This window comes from Myotis daubentonii, chromosome 2 (genome assembly GCF_963259705.1).
Source record: "Myotis daubentonii chromosome 2, mMyoDau2.1, whole genome shotgun sequence".
NCBI classification, from domain to species: domain Eukaryota; kingdom Metazoa; phylum Chordata; class Mammalia; order Chiroptera; family Vespertilionidae; genus Myotis; species Myotis daubentonii.
In genome coordinates, this window is record NC_081841.1 from 168,972,248 (window position 1) to 168,993,189 (window position 20,942).

The 20,942-nt window shown below is 38.5% G+C and overlaps 1 long non-coding RNA gene across 2 annotated transcripts in view; it reads right to left on the minus strand.

Moving 5' to 3' along the window:
• LOC132226386 (uncharacterized) overlaps positions 1–20,942 on the minus strand; it is a 969,091-nt gene that overhangs the window by 224,486 nt on the left and 723,663 nt on the right. Inside the window, exons 2-3 of one of the 2 annotated variants that reach the window (XR_009451042.1) lie at positions 19,906–19,972; positions 19,291–19,856 (exon numbers count right to left, since the gene is read on the minus strand). This is a non-coding gene — a long non-coding RNA (uncharacterized LOC132226386). Of the gene's footprint in view, positions 1–19,290; positions 19,857–19,905; positions 19,973–20,942 lie in introns of those variants that run through there. The other variant, XR_009451041.1, reaches the window with a different exon arrangement.

Consider the following 20,942-nt stretch of genomic DNA (forward strand, 5'->3'; position numbering starts at 1 on the left):
GTACAGAATATTTAGTGCACATATTGATCAAATTGACATGTTTTCAAAGAGGGATTAAGACATGAAAGAATTTAATACATTATTAAACATGAAAAAATGCTATTTAGTCACAAATAGAGCATAAAATGATTAAATAAAACATCTTAATTTCTAGAGTAAAATGGTAATGTATATTAATAAATGGTTATTTTGAACGGAAACATAACATTTCTAAATGTGCTCTTTTCCTAATTCATTTTGTGATTTTTCATTTAAAGTATGTTGAATTAAAATGAATTCTGTGCATGTTCTATGTGATAGTTCCCTGTTAGCCAGAATATTTGAATAAACAAGTAGTCTATTTTCCAGTGAGAATAATGGTTTTAATTCATAGAGTACCTGCTCTTCTGAGCACCATATTTATGTACTCACCCAATTCTCACTTGACTTGTGAGGCAGCTGAGAGCCGTAAGATTAACAAACTTCTTCAAGGTCACATAGGTCATAAGCATCACCAATTGTGTCCTGATTTACACAAACTTTTACTTAGTTACCCTAAATCTTCTTTAAATGGTAATCTGACATTTTTTTTCACACAACTGTCCATGCCAATATTTCTGATATTTCTAACTGCTTTGAGCTAACACTAAGCTTTTCTTACTGAATGCTATTTTTAAGTATGTAGTCCAGTTCTATTACTGTCAGGATTTTCTGCCAAAATAGCATAACTCCATTAGCCCTGCTCCTTAAATCTATTTTTTTTCCCTTTTCTCCTAAGTGGCTGTTCCTACTCTAGTGACCCAGAACCTTTTATATCACAATTCAAAATTAGTGCCAAATATGACCTAAGAATAGCAGACTAATGCCAAATAGTATTTAACCATAAATATGCAGGAACTCAAAGATATTTTAAAATATAAATAATTTTGTTATATGTTGTTTTCCCTTTTTTGGCTGCATAATCCAGTTATATATTTCAAGAAAAGTTTGGATTTGTATGTTTCAATATCAGGAAAAACCCTGCCATCATTATAGAAAATTCTTCCAAGTAATTAAAATATAAATTTACATATTTATTTTATCTTTCTAAAAATCAACGTTAAGCATCTCTAATATTATAACCTACAGGTTTTCTACTTTTTCTTATTTGTTCTGCAGACAGATATGTAACAATTTATTTTTAATGGCATTTTTTTAAAAAACAAATGAATTGGCACAAACCATGAAAATCAGAAACAGCACATTTAACTGCTAAAGTCATTCTGTGAATTTATCAGTAGGATGCACTCTGCACCAGCATTAATCTACCCACAAGAAAAGAGCTAACATTTGTAGATACCCAGACAAGGAATCACAAATGTCAAGGTTCCCTAGTATTGGCCTTGTCTTAGTGTCCACTGTCTTAATGTTGAGTGGTACATTGTAATTTGTAAAATTAAATTGTCAAAACATGCTTTTATATAAACAAAAACATACAAATAGTAAAATATTATTAATTCTTACATTTTACACATTTATGTTAAATTTGGTTTGAAATATAACAAAAATATTACACTTAGTATGTTGAATATATTTTCTAAACATGTCCCTAATATTATGATGAATTGTACACTACAGTATTAGACAACTCTCTGTCTCCCCTGTTTAAAGTTGTTTACCTAAAAATTATTCTCCAAAAGATTAAATTGTCTTTTCCTTAAATTGTCAGAAACACCTTGCAATAAAAAACAGGCCTTTCTGCAATTGAGATATAAAATGTTGAACTATGACATAATAAACTTTATATTTTAGATATGGAAATCAAGGAGTGTTTCTTCCTAAGAAGAATTATTCTGCTCCAATAAACAGTTTAAATGCCTCTTGGTAGTGATAACAAGTGAGAAGTTGAAATGACAATGGTGGTAAATTATTGAGGAAAGCTGTCATATATGCAAGAAGAATCATCGTACAACAGGGTATCATGGAGAACCATTCATTAAATGAACACAATATTTTTAGCATAATAGTTTGGCAAATGAATGATATATTAAAATAAATTTACAAACAAGGAACTGAAAAATGTGATTGTTAAAATTTATGAAGATCATTTCATTTCCTTAATTAATGATCTTTTCCCTATGCTTATGAACTTTTCAGTAAAGTATAAATAACTATTATTTTCAAATCTAAGAAGATATATAGAAGCTAGTTTAGTATAATGATTCCTTCACCTAAATTTCTCTCTATGTTAGGCATTTGTTGCAATTTAAAAATGAGTTTAATCTCGATTTAAATAAAAATATGTGGCTTTATTTATAATTATTTCCCTAAACTCCCATGTTATGATGGTGGAGTGATTTTTAGAGGAGGTTGCTTGTATGCTTAGACTTTTCTGGTAATTCCAACCATGGTTGCAAAATGAAAGACATTTTTTATTATGAATGCCTATTTTTCTTGATATTGTTTTGCTCTTTCTAAAATTCAGAAAGTAGGAACACTCAGAATCTAGAATAGCTCTAAGTATATAATGATGATTTATCGAACAAATATTATGTGGTGTGTGGGAACTGTAAACACATAATTTATCTCAATTATTCTCTAAACATATCCATTACATCAGAGATGCACAAATTAAGTCATTTGAAAGGTAACATTGTCACACAGCATGTTCAACTTGGAGCCAGATTTTCTGCCCAAGTTATCTCATTCTAGGATTTCGGGGTCATTTCTGAAAGAGGCTTCTCGGATGGTAAATGTTGCTCAGTTTTAAGATTATGCATCTCTTTTGATGTTTCTAATCATGAAAGGCTATTAATTCCAGCTTCTGTAGTTAATATCAGCCTCAGGTGCTAAAAACAAAAGTAGTAATTTTGATAATGAACTCAGAAAAGATTAACAATCAGTCTTTTTCATATACAGACACCCACTAAAGCATCTTTGCTTCTTTACTTAAAACTTATTGATAAAGAATGGTTTTCCCTCCAAAACAATTACCTTATGAGGTGGTCTTTAGCAAGTAGCATATAAATAATTCATTACCCTACTTCTTTTTGTATTCAGATTCCTCTGATGCACTTAGTGCTCCTCTGCATCAAAGTCTTAATTCTCTTTCCCTGTTTTGTCTACTTAGAGTTAGTGTGCTAACAAGCAATTGTTAATACAGTTGCCTGAGGGCCTAGTGAGAAAATTGCAATGTTTGCATTTTTCTTTTTCTTTCTTTTTTTTTCCTCCCAGAAGTTCAGAGAGAAAGCATGGCAGTGATTTCTATAATATGAGCATAAGTTATGCCATCTCATCATCTACTCAATGTTTTGTGGCCATATAGCCCTACCCTTTAATCCATAATAACAAAAGGGTAATATGCTAATTAGACTGGACATCTTCCGGACATCATTCCGGATGTCCTTCCTGATGAAGCCGGGCCCCGGGGGAAGCCAGCCCAGGTCCTGGGTGCCAGAGGAAAACCTGTGCTGGCAGCCGGGAAAAGGAAGGCCTACTCTTGCATGAATTTTCATGCATCTGGCCTCGAGTTTATTTTATAAAATGACAAGCTCTACTTTAAAGAGAGGGATTTCCTTGTTTACAAGTAAGTGTAAAGACGGGTATATAGTGCGAGAAACAAGTAAAGGAAGCCCTTGGAGAAGGAGACGAAGGAGGCAGAATTATATGTTGGTCTTGAGTGAAAGGAAGAAGCAGAAGATTGACATGTGGTGTTAACTAGATGAACCATAGTGTGTTGTGTATCTAAAACATAAAATTCAGTGTTAATCCTCATGCATATAATGAGAATTAATATTTTAGTCACAGTAGCTTAAAATGCACAAAACACCCAAATAGTGAAAAAAAGAGGGAGCTGTTGTGACTAAAATGGGAAGTGAACAAGGAAGTCTATATATTTGAGTAAAATTTAAAACCCTGCTGATAGTTTAAGCCTGGATTCCCGAAGCCCTCAGCAACCAAAGAGTAAGAGGGAAGGGGTTGGGATTTCACTAACCCAGGAGTTGGAAAACTCCAGCCTCAGGCCAATTCTAGCCCACAGTTTGCTTTGGTACTTCCCAGGACTTAAGAATTGTTTTTATATTTTGAAATATTTTAAAAAATAAAAGAGAATAGTATTTTTTACTAATGAAAAGTATATAAAATTCAGAGTTCAGGCTTCATAAATAAAGTTTTTAATTTTGGCAATATAAAATATGTGTAAATGTATCTTCTCTCTTTATATAAGTACCTAAATAATATCCTTCATTCTGTCATTCGGTTAGCAAAGCCTAAAATATTTACTAACTAGGGGCCCGGTGCACAAAATTCGTGCACTGGGTGTGTGTGGGGGGGGCGGGGGGGAGTGTCCCTCAGCCCAGCCTGCCCCCTCTCACATACTGGGAAGCCCTCAGGCATTGACCCCCATCACCCTACAATCACAGGATCGGCCCCTTGCCCAGGCCTGACACCTCTGGCTTAGGCGTCCGGCCCAGGCAGCGGGGACCCCTAGCTCCCGGGACTGCCAGCTTCGACCATGCCCAGCTCCCATTGCTGGCTCCACACCTACTTCCTGCTATCACTGGCCAGGGTGGAAAAGGCACCTGATTCTCCGATCATGGCTGGGGGGCAGGGCAAAGGTGGCCCCAGTAAGATTCACTTCTTTTTTATGGCCAAATAATATTCGGTTGTGTAAATATACCTCAGTTTTTTATCCACCCATCTACTGATAGGCACTTGGGCTATGTCCAAATCTTGGCTACTATAAATAACACTGAAATAAGCATAGGCGTGCATATGTAGGATATCCCAAAAATGAATACATACATTTTGAATAATTATAAAGGCAGCTCTTAGCTCCCCCGTGGGTTTCCGATCACTGTCAGTGGCAGGGGGCTTCTTCCTGCTTTCCCTTTCGCCTCCCTGCATTGTGCCTACATATGCAAATTAACCGCCATCTTGTTGGCAGTTAACTGCCAATCTTAGTTGGCAGTTAACTGCCAATCTTAGTTGGCAGTTAATTTGCATATAGCCCTGATTAGCCAATGAAAAGGGTATCATCGTACGCCAATTACCATTTTTCTCTTTTATTAGTGTAGATTGGCCTTTTACACACAGAAAAGTTTTTCAACCTCTGGCTTAACTCAACAGACCCATTCTGGAACTAGCTACAACTCCTAAAACCATATTGTCACTAGCCAATTGGGGTGGTAGACAGAATAGATTCTTGATGATCCAAAGAAAAAAAAAAGATATGTATATGACATATTTTATATAATGTATTATAATTTATTATGTGAATTATATATCCATATGGATTTATATGAATATCAGTCTATAATATTATAGTGAAGTTATTTTAAACCTGATATATTTTTTATTAAAGTATATAAAATAGGAACACTTTGGGAGAAGATAGGATATTATATCATTACAATGAGATTTTACCCCATATTTATCTGGGGGGAGAAAAATATAAAATTGTTTTTTATTTTATTATTTTTTTTATAATTTTAATTTAATTTTTCATTGAGTTTCTTAGGGGTGAATTTTGGTTAATAAAATTATATAGGTTTCAGGTGTACAATTCTATAATACATAATTTCTATATTGTACTGTGTATTCACCACACAAAGTCATTGTCTCCTTCCATCAAAATTCATCCCCTTTACATACCCTCCTCTTTCTCCCTCGAAACCCCTTTATCTCTTGGAATCACCATACCTTTGACTCTATGAGGTTCTTTTTTTTTCTTTTTTTCCTTAATCTCTTCCCCGTTTTCACCCAGCCCTGCTACACCTTCCTCTGCTTTGACCGTTTTCAGTCTGTTCTTTATCTATGAATCTGTTCCTATTTTATTTGTTAGTTTATTTTGTTTATTAGATTCCACATATGAATGAGGTTACATGGTACTTGTCTTTCTCTGACTGGCTTATTTCACTTAGCATAATGCTCTTCAGGTCCATCCATGCTGTTGCAAAGAGTAAGATTCACTTCTTATTTATGGCCAAATAGTATTCGGTTGTGTAAATATACCTCAGTTTTTTATCCACCCATCTACTGATAGGCACTTGGGCTATGTCCAAATCTTGGCTACTATAAATAACACTGAAATAAGCATAGGTGTGCATATGTAGGATATCCCAAAAATGAATACATACATTTTGAATAATTATAAAGGCAGTGTTTATTAAAATACATTTCATTTTCAAAATTGAGCTATTAGCTGTTAAAGGATCTATACATTTTTGGGGGACACCCTATATTCTTTTAAATTATCATTTTGGGTTTCTTTAGATGTATTCCCAGAGGTGGAAACACTGGGTCATAAGGCAGTTTCATTTTTAATGTTTTTCTCCCTAAATATTTTATTGATTTCAGAAAGGAAGGGAGAGGGAGAGAGTGATAGAAACATTAATGATAAGAGAGAATCATCAATCAGCTGCCTCCTGCATGTCCCTCATTGGGGACCAAACCCACAACCTGGGCATGTGCCCCAATCAGGAACCAAACCCTGACCCCCCTTTTCCTGCAGGTTGACACCCAAACACTGACCCACACCAGCCAGACCCATTTTTAAATTTTTGAGGAAACTCAATACTGTTTTCTTTAATTTTAATTGTTTTTCTTTTTAAATATTGATTTTTAGAGAGCCAGAGGAAGGAGGAGGAGAGAGGGAGGGAGAGAGAGAAAGAAATATCAACTTGTTGTTTCACTTATTTATACATTCATCGGCTGATACTTTTATGTGCGCTGATCAGGGATTGAATCCACAAACTTGAGTTTGGGATAATGCTCCACCCAACTTAACTACCTGCCAGAGCCTCCATACTTTTTTCCATAGTGATTGTGCCAATCTGCATGTCCACCAACAGTGCACCACGGTTCCTTTTTTTCCACATCTTTCCCAACTCTTGTTGGTTGATTTATCGATGATAGCCATTCTGAATGTATGAGGTGATTTCTCTGATGATTAGTGACTTTGAGCATCTTTTCACATGCCTAATGGCCATCTGTATATCCTCTTTTGAGAAGTGTCTATTCAGGACTATTGCCTATTTTTTAATTGGGTTTTTGTGTGTGTGTGTGTTGAGTTTTGTAAGTTCTTTATAAGTTTTGGATATTAAACACTTATTTGATGTATCATTGGCAAATATGTTCTCCCATTCAGTGAGAGCTACAAGTGATCCAGAGTTTGTGGTTTCCTCTGCTGGGCTTGGGTGTTCATGGGAAGGATTGAGCTAGGCACCAAGGTTGGCTTTTACCAGCATTTGGCCAGGGGCAGGTCAGCAAAAGTTCCAAAGCATGCTGAGATCTGCCTCTGCCTGCCTCCCCCTGTTGGCTGCCTATTAGGCTCAAGCTCTGAAAGAGCCTCTTGTGGGACTTGAGTTGCATGTGGTATATTCTCAGTGAGTCACCAAGTAGGGGCATGTGGTGTCCATCAGGTTGGTAAATGTGCAAACTCTGTCCCAGTGCTGGGTTTAAAGCCACTCAGCAAAAGTTCCTGGGTATATCAAGGCTAGCTGTCTTCCTCTGGGTGCTCACACACTTTTGTATTGGGGCAGTTTCTCAGGGTTTATCAGGGCCAGCAGAGTTTATCCGGCCCATACAGACCAATATTTGGCCTCATGCAGGGGGGACTCTACTCTAGTTGGGCATGCTAAGAAAAAATGGGCTCAGTCCCAGAGCCACAAAACTCAGTTTGTCCCAGGTTCTGCCTGGAGGAAATGAAGCTCAGTAAGGTGTGGCCATAGACAGTCAGGAGGATGGGGATAGTGGATCTCTTGTGATTGGGGCGTGTCAGTCAGGCTTCTGGGAAAGTGGGGGATGTGGCCCTTGCCCTAGAAACAAAAAAAAACTTACTCTGACCCATGTTTTGCCCCAACCTTGGCAGGGTGGAGCCACTAGGAGTCAGGTAGTAGGGCTGTTGGAAGTCCTGTGGGTGGAGCTAGTGGATCTTCTGTGAGGGGGAAGTGCCAGTCAGGTTCATAGGGTAGTGCGGGGGGGTGGGGGGGTAGGGGGTGGTGGTGGCTCCCACCTCAAAGCCACACAGCTCAGTCACTGACAACCCGTGAGTCTGTCCAGACCTCTACACCTTGGCCAAGACAGCTGACTCCTCATCAGGGTGTAAGCTACACAGGATGGGGTGAAAGGGAGTCCAGAGGGCGTAGCTATTGCTTTCCCCAGGCTGTTTACGCATGAGAGTAATGATCCATCTAGGAAAGATGGATCTGTGGTATGGGAGAATGACTCACACAGGGAGCTTGGTGACAGTCTGTTCAGCTCTCTCCCTAGAGCCACAAACTTCAGACTCTCCTCACATGACTCTAGTCTTCTTCACCCAGGGTGAGTGGCTGTGAACAAAATTTTGTACATTGGCCCTTTAAGAGGGTGCCTTTGTCTCTAATGGACTCCTGTCTCTCCCTGGCAGTCAGAACTCATACTGTTTTTCACAGACTGATCTTATGTGAGTGGGTACTTCTTCCTGGCTCTGATGCTCTGGGCTGAGGAGCCCAGCTTGGTGTTGAGACCCCACACTTCTCAGGGGGAAGCTCCTGCAGCTGAGATATCCCTCCAGAACCTCAATCTCTACTCATTGGAGTGGGGCCAGCCCTTTTCAGATCGCTGCCCTTCCTACCAGTCTCAATTTGGCTTCTTCTGTAAATCCTTGGGCATAAGACATCTCTTCAGCTAGTCTTCAGTTGGTTATTCAGGATAATTGGTCTATAACTTAGTGTTATTCTAGTTTAATCCAGAGAGGAGATGAATGTAGCTTCCACTTACTCTGCACCAATTTGGATCTTACACTTTTGCCCCCCCCCCCCTTTTTTTTTTTTTAATTTCAGAGAGGAAAGGAGAGGGAGAGAGATAAAAATGTCAATGATGAGAGAGAGCCAGTGATTGGCTGCCTCCTGCAGGCCCCCCACTGGGGATTGAGCCTACAATCTGGGCATGTGCCTGATTGGGAATAGAACCATGACCTCCTGGCTCATAGGTTGATGCTCAACCACTGAGCCATGCTGGCTGGGCACTTTTTGCCTTTTACAGAGCAAATGTAACAGGATGAGAATTGTTTCTCAACTTGTTTCATAAATGTAAAAAAGAAAAATGTAGGATCTCTGCAATTTAGATTATAAACTGGAGAAAACAAGCATTAAAAATATGGCCAATGCATTTAGAAAGAGAAGGAAGGACATATTACTCAAATATTTTTAACTTAAAAATGACTTGTAAATTGCACTATAATATCTATTCTTTAATTGTGGAAGACTGACTTTGATCTCAAAGACAAGGCTTTATCATTAAGAGAAGATTTGTTTGTACTGAGGACCAGATAAAATGTCCCTTGATATCTCTATTTAAGCAGCATATTTGAGATTTTCATTACTTACACGTACACATTTAAAAATAAATACGTCACTATAAAATTATAATGAAAGTAATTGTTTCTTAAAATGCTAAAAGGTAAAAAAAAAACAAGCAAACTAATATCAATATTTTAATTTTGCATTATAGAAAGCATTTCTTCAAAATAATCTAATACAAATGTTTTGGGTTAATCTTATCCCACTAATTAAGTGTTTTAGTGTTCTGAGCTTTGACTTCAGGGTCTTTTTGTGTCACAAAGATAAGATTGGTAAGCAAAGGCAAATAAGAGTACCCAAAGTTTATACTGGTCACAATGTATTGTTTTCGATTACATTTAAAATTAATTTTAGTTATTAAATCACAGTGTATTTCCTTATAAAAAGGTAAAGCATTACAAATATGGCTAAAAGAATCTGGGTCTATCAGTCTAATGAGTTGGACTGACATACCCCAAGGATGTCATCAGAATTCTCAATATCTCTTTTGCTACTTCTGCTTTCTCTACTGTTTCCCTCTCCTTGACTTCATTCTCTTAAGCTCTCTGGTAGCAAATGGTCCTTGGTAGTTTCATGAATTTTGAAATGTAAGGCCATAGCATCATTCCTAATAGTGGCAATAAGAAAAAAAAGAAAAATTAAGAGGAAGGTTCTAATTGTTTTCACTGTTTATGTGTCTCTTCCTGTACCACTGATCATGGACATGGATTGAAATTTAGTGACTCACTCAGTCCATGATCTCATAAGCACTTGGCAAAAGAGTCCTTCCCAATTTCTTCTTCTCGACCAATGGTTTCTCAATCTATACACATATGCCGACAATGAAGGATTTTGCTATCTGTATTGAGTGGTGACATTTTCTGAATTTTATATAATGTGCATGAAGAAACATTTTGTCCAGGAAATAAAACCTTAAACAAATCCAGAGGAGGTGTTACTGGGGAAATAACAAAAATTGTCTGCCAACCCTGAAAAACTCTCTGCAAAGATAGAAAAGAAATAAAACAATCCTATTATTGAATAAGCAGAATGGGATGCATATTACAGGCAATTCACTAAGAGACTGGAACATTAGAAAGAAATCTCACCCTTTTGTATAGCCAAGCAGACACAACCTATTCATTACACACATGCTCTCAAATAATTAACAACTCGTTCTCCAATAAGAGGACTCACAGCACCATTTGTCATACATATTCATCCTAGATTCACTTGGTAATTGGGATAGCTATCTGAATTTGTTAATTGTCTTTGTACAAAGGAAAAATAATGTTCCCATAACTAAATGACAAGAGGTGGCTTTATAACTTGAAGGGAGAGGCCCACCTAAGCTATGTCCCCAGCCTTCCACAGAATCTGCAAGGCAGGGGCAGTATCTTCCTTGATGATTACATTTCTGAGCTGGTTCCTGGGTTCCTAAAAAAGACATCTCTGGGTGCTGGCCAGAGGATTATTTAGATCTTAAAAAATATTTACATACATTTCAATGAGAGAAATCAATCAATGTTATAATTTTCTAAAAACAATTGCTCTAAGGAAAAAAGAGAAGAACTAAGCCTTTAATATTTAGTTTGCATTTGCCCTGGCAAGTTAAGTTTTGAAAAAGAAAAAAAAATGTGGACTGATATTGGATAACAAGAGAGTATTTTTGTGGGAGCAAGTGTAATAAGTACATGATTTTTTTGATGGAGCAATGTGAGGTGTTAAATGGAAAGCATGGGTCATAATTACATAGAAGGCAACATCTAAAAGCTGAACACTTTGGAGCACAAAGATCCCCATGAGCATGAATAATTACAGAAAACTGAGTTTGTACAGTCTATAAGAGAAAGTTATTTATCACATTTCTCCCACAGGGAAATATGATAAATAGCACTTTTGTAATTGACACTTAGAGATTATAGCTTAATACTGCTCTTAGGAGACATGCTAATTCCCGGGCTCAGTGCTCTATAGGCATTTCTGATAGAAGCCCAGAGCCTAACAGTGTTCTACTTGAGGCATTCACTACCATATACTCTAGAGATGCTCAAAGTATTTTCTAGGAATTTCAGCATTAGAATTTTCCACATTCCTCTTCCATCTACACTCTTCATGAAATTTGATGAATTTTCTCACAACTTGTTTACTAGCATCACCCTTGTGACCCAGTAACTATCTTCCCTACATTGGTAGTAGTTTCTCTGTTTCTGTTATCTTAACGTTTCATTTTAGTGCAATTTTCAGTTAAATAGAAAGGCAAATATATATGCTTAAAATGTGCTCAATCTTCATCATGAGATAAAAATGCTTTATTATACCTAATTTTAATGCTACATGTTATAACTTAAAGAGAGCTTTTCCTCTGGATTTTCTGATGTTTATAAGTTTTGTCTTAGTGTATGTCAAATACAAACTGAATTGGATAAAATTAAACAGACAAGGAAGAGTTTATTCAAGCCTAGTGCAACAGGAGAGAAAGGTCAGAACTGAGTCTAAACTTTTGCTTTAGTCCCCTGCTAAAGCAAAAGGTAGGAGAGCTTTTAAGAACTAGGGGAGGGAGGGAGGGTCATAGGTCCCCTGTGTTTGCTAATAGGCTTTAGCCAAAAAGAAAAAAATAAACTTTCTTCTATCTTCATGACAGAAGGTAGTTTTACAAAATGGATTAAGATGATCCCAAGAAGTGAGCTTGCTGTCCTCCCACAGACACTGGGAAATGGGGATGCTACATTCCCGGAAATTTATATTTCAAAAAGATGCCTCCCAGGTGCTTGAAAAATACAGTCCTGAGTTACAACACTAACAAGAGTGTTTTTGTTTTGTTTTGTTTTACAAAAATTTACACATCTAAGGGGCAGAAAAAGGATTGACAATTACAAGTTTTCTACAGTAAATGCTTTAAGGAAAGGGGTCAAGTTTTAGGAAGCAGCCTGTCTAAAGTTTTGTCAAGCTGAGTGAAACATTAAAGCCATTTTGGTCAAGTGTATTAGATTTCACCAGATTTCATTAACTTTACTCTTAGATTAGGTCAGTATTTAATGATGAAAAACATTTGGTAAAGACTAAGACAACCTTCCCAATTTATTGTATTTGCTTCACCCTCGGTAACCATTTCACTTACACCACTCAAGAATGCAGTTCACTGCCCTAGCTGGCTTGGCTCAGTGGGTAGAGCATCAGCCTGCAGACTGAAGGGTCCCAGATTGGATTCCGGCCGAGGGCAAATGCCCAGTAGGGGGTGTGCAAGAGGCAGCCAATCAATGATTCTCTCTCATCATTGATGTTTCTATCTCTCTCTCCTTCTCCCTTCCTCTCTGAAATCAATAAAGAAATATATTTTAAAAAAAAAGAATGCAATTCACAAAACTAAGTAGTATTTTCTTTAAAATTTGGCTGGTCTTCTAATTTAATTTTGTTCTGTATTACAGAAATTTCCTTGAAATAAACAAGACTATGTGCAGTATTTTCTCTGGGCAGTGTTTTCTGGACTACCATGAGTCATTGTTATTGACAAGATCTAGTAAATTATAACAGGATGCATGTTTAATATCAATCAGAATTCAAATATTGAGAGTTAGTAAGCAAATATACAATAGGAGATAATTATCATGTGCAATTTTCAATATTAGTGGAATGTTGAGACAGTCATTTATGCAATTTAAATCATTTAAATATTTAGTTGACACAGGAGATTAATTTTTAAAAATAAAATTAAATATACAATTGACAAATTATTTAAAGATTTAGATTTGGATCGATGTTTAACTTCTGTTTTAGAGAAGTGTTCTCCAAAGCTCTCGGTATTTTTTTTTTTTTTTAAATCTGACTTCGCTTTCATGCTTGTGGTTGACAAATAACAAGAATGATTAGAATTTCTAGAGTTTCAGTAGCTATAATTCATGGAAATTCTACCTCATGCCTCTGATATTAAATAAGTAATAACTCATATTCATAAGTATAAAATACAGTGACTGATAAATGTTTACCCTTGAGTGTATTATTGACTTTAATTATTTTAACTGTTTTTGTGGTGAATTTAAATGGATATAGGCATCAAATAAATTAACATCATCTTAAAATAAAACAACTAAACTTTTTTGGTGTTGAAACTGAAGTTTGAAGTAACCATCATCTTATTTAAAATATACTTGGTCTCCCTTCCACTCTGCTTGGAGGACTGGAGTTAGAGGGAGAAAGTTTCAGGAATTCATTTGCTCCATTCTTTCGAGATCAGGAGGATTGTATATAATCTTTATCTCATAGATAGTCTTATCCAGTCTTATATCTTCTCTTTAAGTGACATTTTTACCATCACACACACAAAAACACCCCCAAAACATAGAAACTGAACAAAAAATTAAAAGATCCAGTTTAAGAGCATGCCCACATGCTAATCTGCCAATGAATAGAAATTATACATGTCGTCATGACAACTTTACAGGAGTGTGAGAATTATATTTGTTAATATAAAGAAAAAACTTTTTGAACTATAGGCACTGTATAAATGTAATACATTGTTATTAAAATTAAATTTACTAAACATAAACTCCTGAAATTAGAAGCTTTATACTAATCTCTTATGCTTACAAATGTATGTTTATCAACTTTAATGTATGCAAACCAAGCCACAGACTACAATAATTATGTATCAACTGACTACTGATAATCTTGCTAGGTAACTAGAAGTTGATTCACAATTTATTAAGACCTCACCTTCACAAGGCGTTTCATCCCCTCTCTAATGAATATTAATTCTTGTTTGTGCACCATTTGGATACCTGAGCATGATTATTCCCACTCTCCTGTGGCCTATTCCTACCACGTTACATTGAGGATAATGAGGAAGTGATGGTCAAAAGGATATGCTCATGTGACTTTAGAAAGTGACTGTGAAGCACTAATTTGATCATTTTAATGTATATGAATGTTTAGTGAAATTTACCAGCAAATGAAATATTTGAGGAGCAAAGAAGTTCCTTCCAGGATTTCAAGGATAATTTTGGCTTTGTTTCAAATATTCTGAAACACAGATTTTGAGCTATTTATTATTTTGACATCTATCACATAATCAAATAGGTAGTTAAGAAAGCATGGGAATGGTTGGCAGAATAGTATCACAAAAATATCCATGACCTAAACTCTGAAATCTGTAAATATGTTACATTACATGGCAAAAGATACTTTTCAGATATAATTAAGTTTACAGACCTTAAAATAGAGAAATTACATTGGATTGTCTAAGCAGGGTAAAATAAACAGATAGTCATTAAAAGTATATAACCTTAATTCTCAAGCAGATGAGAGAAGGGGTCGAACCAGAGGATTCAATGCTCTGTTGCTGGCTCTGAGATGGAGTCTTAACGCAAGACAGAAGAGAGGCCTCTGTGAGCTAAGAACAGCTGCAAACTGATAGCTGTAGAGAGCGCCTGGGAAGGCACATGAGCATTTCTTTAATTATTGTCAGCTGAATCCAGTGGCCTTGGCAGAGCCACATCCTGGAAACACACCTTGTTGGTGGCAGGTGTGTTGTCAGCCTGACCTTCAGCTCAGGTGCCAGTGGGTGGGTTTCATTATCTAAATCCAGCCAAGCACCAGGAAGAAACATGATTATCCAGGCCCACCCAGAAGTGACAATTACAAAGAACTGACAAGAATGCATGTAATTGCCCTAGCTGGTTTGGCTTGGTGGATAGAGTGTCGGCCTGCAGACTCAAGGGTCCCAGGTTCAATTCTGGTCAAGGGTATGTACCTTGGTTGTGGGCACGTCCCCAGTAGGGAGCATGCAGGAGACAGCTGATCAATGTTTCTCTCTTATCAATGTTTCTAATTCTCTATCCCTCTCCTTTCCTCTCTGTAAAAATTCAATAAAATATATATTTTTTTAAAAAAAAGAATGCACATAATCTCCTTTGTCTTGGGCTTTAGTAAAACTTCCTGTTTTCTGCTTTATAAAATAAACACACTTTATTGGCTCTGGATCACTGTCTCTCCATCAGAGGACAGCTGTCCCACCCAGCCCCAGCTTTTTCCTTCTATCTCTGTGTCTGTCTCTTACTTTCATTTTCTCAATCCCCAGCAGCCCCTACTCAGGAACCGGACCACTCTCTAGCCATGCTGGACACAGAAAAGAGAGAAATATTTACAGATAGCCATCTGGGAAACAGAAACTTAAGTCCCACAACTGCCAGCAACTGGAGTTTTCCAACTACTTGAGTGAGTCTAGAAGTAGGTTCACTCCCAAACCCTCTAGTAATAAGGTTGGCCTTACTAACAACTTGATTTTAGCCCCTGTGATACTGTGTTTAACTTCTGGTTCAAGCTCTTTAAGATAAGACATTTGTGTTGTTTTAAGCTGCTCCATTTTTTTTGGAGATTGCTAGACCAGCAAAAGAAAAGTAATACAATGATAAAAGTTTCACAAAGAAAATAGGTCATTGCTTTGGATGCATACTCATTTATCCAATCAATAGTTTTATTGAAAGACATAGAAGAGTCATGTACTGCACAGTACTGTAGCATGGTATTGGAACCAGAGGAATAAGAAACATATGCCAATTCCCCAAAATATACAGAATTGGGATATAGATGAAGTATGATGAATAATTTGTGGCAAAAGTATTTACCTGTTCAAAAATGCACTTTACTCTCACAAATTAGTAATGTAAATGTGAAAAAAGAGGTAGAAAAGGGGAAATATGGAAAAGAAGAAAAAAAGAGACAAAAAGGGAGATACTTAAAGACCATGGTATCTGTATGTAAGAGACATTATTTGCTGTGCAACACTGAGATGAAATGAATCACATCCCTTGTTTGTCTGAAGCAGACAAATGTGACTTAACAAAACAAATCCCAGCATGAATAATACTATGTATTCATATTATCATGGGGTTATCTTCATTTATTTTTCTAAAGTTTATGTTTATATTTTTTTAGAGGGGATCAGGTGAACTCTTGTGAATATATGTATATATAAATCCTATCTAATTAAAGAGAAACATGGTAATTAGCCATACCTCCGCTACCCTTCCCATTGGCTAATCAGGGCAATATGCAAATTAAATGCCCTCCAAGATGGCGGCCAGCAGCCAGGCAGCTTGAAGCGAACATGAAGCTTGCTTGCTTCAGTGACGGAGGACTCCAATGTTCCCCTCCTGCCGCTGCCGGCCTCTGAGCTTGCAGTTTGAAAAATTGTTACAAATATAGAAGCTAAACAAAACCCCAGAAACCTGCTTTCAGCCAGTCGGGATCTCAGAGCTGGAGTTGAAACAGTGTTTTGATTATAGAACCCAAACAAACCATATACCTGCTTTCAGCAGCCCAGGCCTCAGAGCTGGAGCCAAGCCTCAGAGCTAAAGCTGGCCCAGAATAAAAAAAAAGAAAAAAAGGAGCGGTTGGGAGCTTCAGTCACCTGCCAGCCTGAAAACAGCCCTCAGCCCCTCACCCAGACTGGCCAGTCACCCCAGTGGGGACCCCCACCCTAAAGCGTGTGTGACCAGTTGTAAACAGCCATCATCCCCTCATCCAGGCTGGCCAGGTACCCCAGTGGGGACCCCCACCCTGAAGGGGGTGTGACCAGCTGCAAACAGCCATCATCCCCTCACCCAGGCTGGCCAGGCACCCCAGTGGGGACCCCCACCCTGATCCAGGACACCCTTTAGGGCAAACCAGCCAGCCCCCACCTGTGCACCAGTACTCTATCCTATATAGTAAAAGGGTAATATGCCTCCCAGCACCCGGATCAGCTGAGCTGCTAGGCCTCCCAGCACCAGGATCAGCGTGACAGGGGGCAGCACCCAAACCCCCTGATTGCCCTGCGGCTCTGTGTGTGACAGGGGGTGGGGCCACAACCTCCCTATCCGCCCTGCTCTGTTCGTGACAGGGGAAGGTGCCCCAATCCCCTGATCAGCCCTGCTCTGTGCCTGATAGGGGGGAGCTCCCCAATCCCCTGATCGCCCTGTGGCTTTGTGTGTGACAGCGTGTGGCGCCCCAACCCCCTGATCAGCCCTGCTCTATGTGTGACAGGGTGCGGCCCCCCAACCCCCCCCCCACGGGCCCTGCTCTGTGTGTGATGGGGTACAGCCATAACCTCCCCATCGGCCCTGCCCTGAGTGTGACAGGGGGTGGTGCCCCAACTCCCCTATCGGCCCTACTCTGTGAGTGACAGGGGGGAGCTCCTCAACCCCTTGATCATCCCTGCTGTGTGCGTGACAGGGTGGAGCTCCCCAACCCCCTGATGGGTCCTGCTCTCTGCGTGACAAGGGGGAGCTCCCCACACCCCTGATCGACCCTGCTCTGTTCGTGACAGGGTATGGAGCCCCAACCCCCCTGATGGGCCCTGCTCTGTGCGTGACAGGGGGTGGCGCCACAACCTCCCCATCGACCCTGCCTTGAGTGTGACAGGGGCCGGTGCCCAAACTCCCCAATTAGCCCTACCCTGAGCATGACTGAGGGTGGCATCACAACCTCCCGATCCACCCTGCTCTGTGCATGACAGGGGGCGGCGCCCCAACTCCCCAGTCGGCCCTGCTCTGAGCCTGACCAGGGGCTACACCTAGGGATCGGGCCTGCCCTCTGCCACCCGGTAGCAGGCCTAAGCCAGCAGGTTGTTATCTCCCGAGGGGTCCCAGACTGCGAGAGGGCATAGGCTGGGCTGAGGGAACCCCTCTCCCCCCTGAGTGCACAAATTTTTGTGAACCAGGCCTCTAGTTATATATAAAATTCCTAGAGGCAGGTGCCTTTCAGTGTACTTTGAAAAATGATATTTCTAAAATTTTTGTATTATATAATTTAAACTATTAATGATATTGTTTTTTACTTATTAAAAAGTTCTCATTTGCATTTATATAAACTGGAAAACATTGGGATTTAATAAAAAAGAAGAAAAAACCTACTCTCACACCACTTTAATCCACAAGCATTATTATCTTTTTTGTTATTGTTGTTGGCATCTTCCCTTCTCCTCCAACAACTTATTATTTTCAGTACTTGAACAAGATTTTTTGCTATTTTAATTAGTTATTAATAGCAGAAAGAATAATAATTCTCAGTTTATTCTCGATCTTAATGCCCTTTAATTATTAACAGTAGCTTCGTTTAAGTGTAATTAGCCCATTGAATGGTTGCATGCTTTTTGTTCTATTCTCTACTGAAAGATGTTTGCCATCCCAAATGGGTCTTTTATTCCCTACAGCAATACTTGTTTAGAGATTGTGAGGCATAAAGCCATAATAATAATATCATAATTATTATCATGACTTCTCTCCAGATACCAGTAGTATATAACTTATCTTCTAATATTTTCTTCTGCAGCTTTTCACATTTGAATTTTTAGCAAAAATTAGACAAAAATAGATATAGCATTCCTAAAGGCAAACAAGTCATTATATATAAATTTTTGCTTTGAAATCTCAATCTATAAAGCCTACTATTAACATCTGACATTTTAAAAGTCCTATTATTTTGTTAATAATATCTTATGAAAAAAATAAAAACATGATTGAGTTTTACCACATACAAAGTCAAATGACTTGTGTTGATGTTTCCTCAAAGAGTAGGAATTAGAATGGCTGAGGAGTTGGGGTGGATTCCTAGCAAGGGAAGTGCGATGAATGTCATAAATTCTAATAAAGCATATTACTTCATCTAAATGTCTCCCCTGTTGCAGAACATCCAAGTTCACCCAAGATTCCCCCTCCCATGCTATTTGCTGCAGAATATTGGTTATAAATTGCAGGTAGGAGTAGTAGGGGTAATGGTGATGCTAGCCATTTCCTGGGTGGAGGACATCTTTAATTTTGTCCTGAGTCATTAACATTTTTTTTTTTTTTTACTATAAAATAAACTGTGTCTCAAAGCAATAATTGATTTAACAATCTGGGGTGGGATAGAATAAAAGTTTCTTTATCTTTTAATTTTCTTAAGTCTATAAAAAAAGTTGGATATACTTAACAGGTCAACACACTTAAGTACAAAAGACAAGTGCCGGGAGCCGGTCCATCCTTGCTGTTTCAAGGGACCTGGCATATATGGCATACTGTTCTTGATATGTTTGCTCACCTTCTTGGCACTATGTGTTTTAGCCAAGGTCACCTCTCTGAGAAAGGTTGTTTCCCCAGGTAGGGATTTTCCCCTGAAGTTAGGGAGGGAATAAAACCCCTCAACTAAGTGCCAGGCGGGTAATTAATCACTTTAACTACGAATAATCATGCTTAAGCTACATAATCTTTACTCCTTGGAATGGAGATAAGAAACGCCCTAACCTTTGAAATAGAGATTGATAGGATTGGAATCAACTGGTATAAATACAGATGTAACAAGACAACAGGACACAGAACCTAGACACAGAACCTACACAGAACCTAGAGACAGAAGAACTTCGCTGGAGAGAATATGGTAAAAGATCCTGGACAGAAACTGGCCACAGAACCTAGAGACAGAACCTAGAGACAGAACCTGGCTGAAGAACCTAGAGACAGAACCTGGCTACAGAACCTGGATAGAACATGGCAAGAGAACCTGACTAGAACCTGGCGACCGAACCTGGCTGGAGAACCTAGCGAGAGAACATGGCTACAGAACCTGGCTGGAGATCCTAGACAGAACTTGGCTGGAGAACTGGCTACGGAACCTGGCTGGAGACCCTGACAAGAGAACCCAACTATGCTGATCAACTGAACGCTGCCTCCGTGTCCTTCCTTCTTCGCTGACTCCATCCACACCTTTGGGGACCCCTGGATCTTCTGGGGTCCAGCAGACAAGTAATCAGCAATATAGTACTTTGAGTATAATGAAATATAACTGATATTTAAATGATATTAAAAAACCTGAAATTACTTTTTAACATAGGTTCAAATAACCTTTACAATCACACCGGGAACAGAAGAACACTGTCTCTAAAAGCTTTATGATCTATTGGAACATATATGTAGGTTAACAGATGACCATTTTATAATAGAAATTGTCATTGAGAGCTTTCAGAGCATTTAGGAGGGAGTAAGTGCAAGTAAATTTGGAGTTACAAAGTCTTCTGGAAGCAGATAGGTAGGCCAATAAATAGGACGTAGAGAGAGAATAATGGTGCTGGTTTTAGAAGTTTAATGTGCAAGATATAGTCAAGAGAAAGCATAGAGAGTTCAGGAAATTCAAATATTTTAGTATAGGGGGAGTTAAAAAAATAGAGAACTAATTCTATATTCCACATAGTGTTTTAATCATTTCAAAATCATAATATCTGTCAAGTGAGATATTTAGGAACATCTTTTTTTTATTTTTAATTTACTGACTTGAGAGAGAACAAGAGAGAGACATGGATTTGTTGTTCACTTATTTAGGCCCCCATTGGTTGCGTATTGTACGTGCCATAACCGGGGATCAAACCCACAACCTTGGCATATCGGGACAACACTCTAACCAACCGAGCTCGGCCAGGATTGTGACCAACATATTTTTAATGGATTTATTGCACTGGCTCCCTTTAAGTATTGGTTTTCTTCATAAAAAATATTTAAGGTGACTTGGTCAATGCCACCTAGCATGTACTCTCATTTCTTACTCTGGATGCTATATATCTAAAACGAACATGTGTGGGGGGAGTGTCCCTCAGCCCAGCCTGCCCCCTCTCACATACTGGGAGCCCTCAGGCGTTGACCCCCATCACCCTCCAAT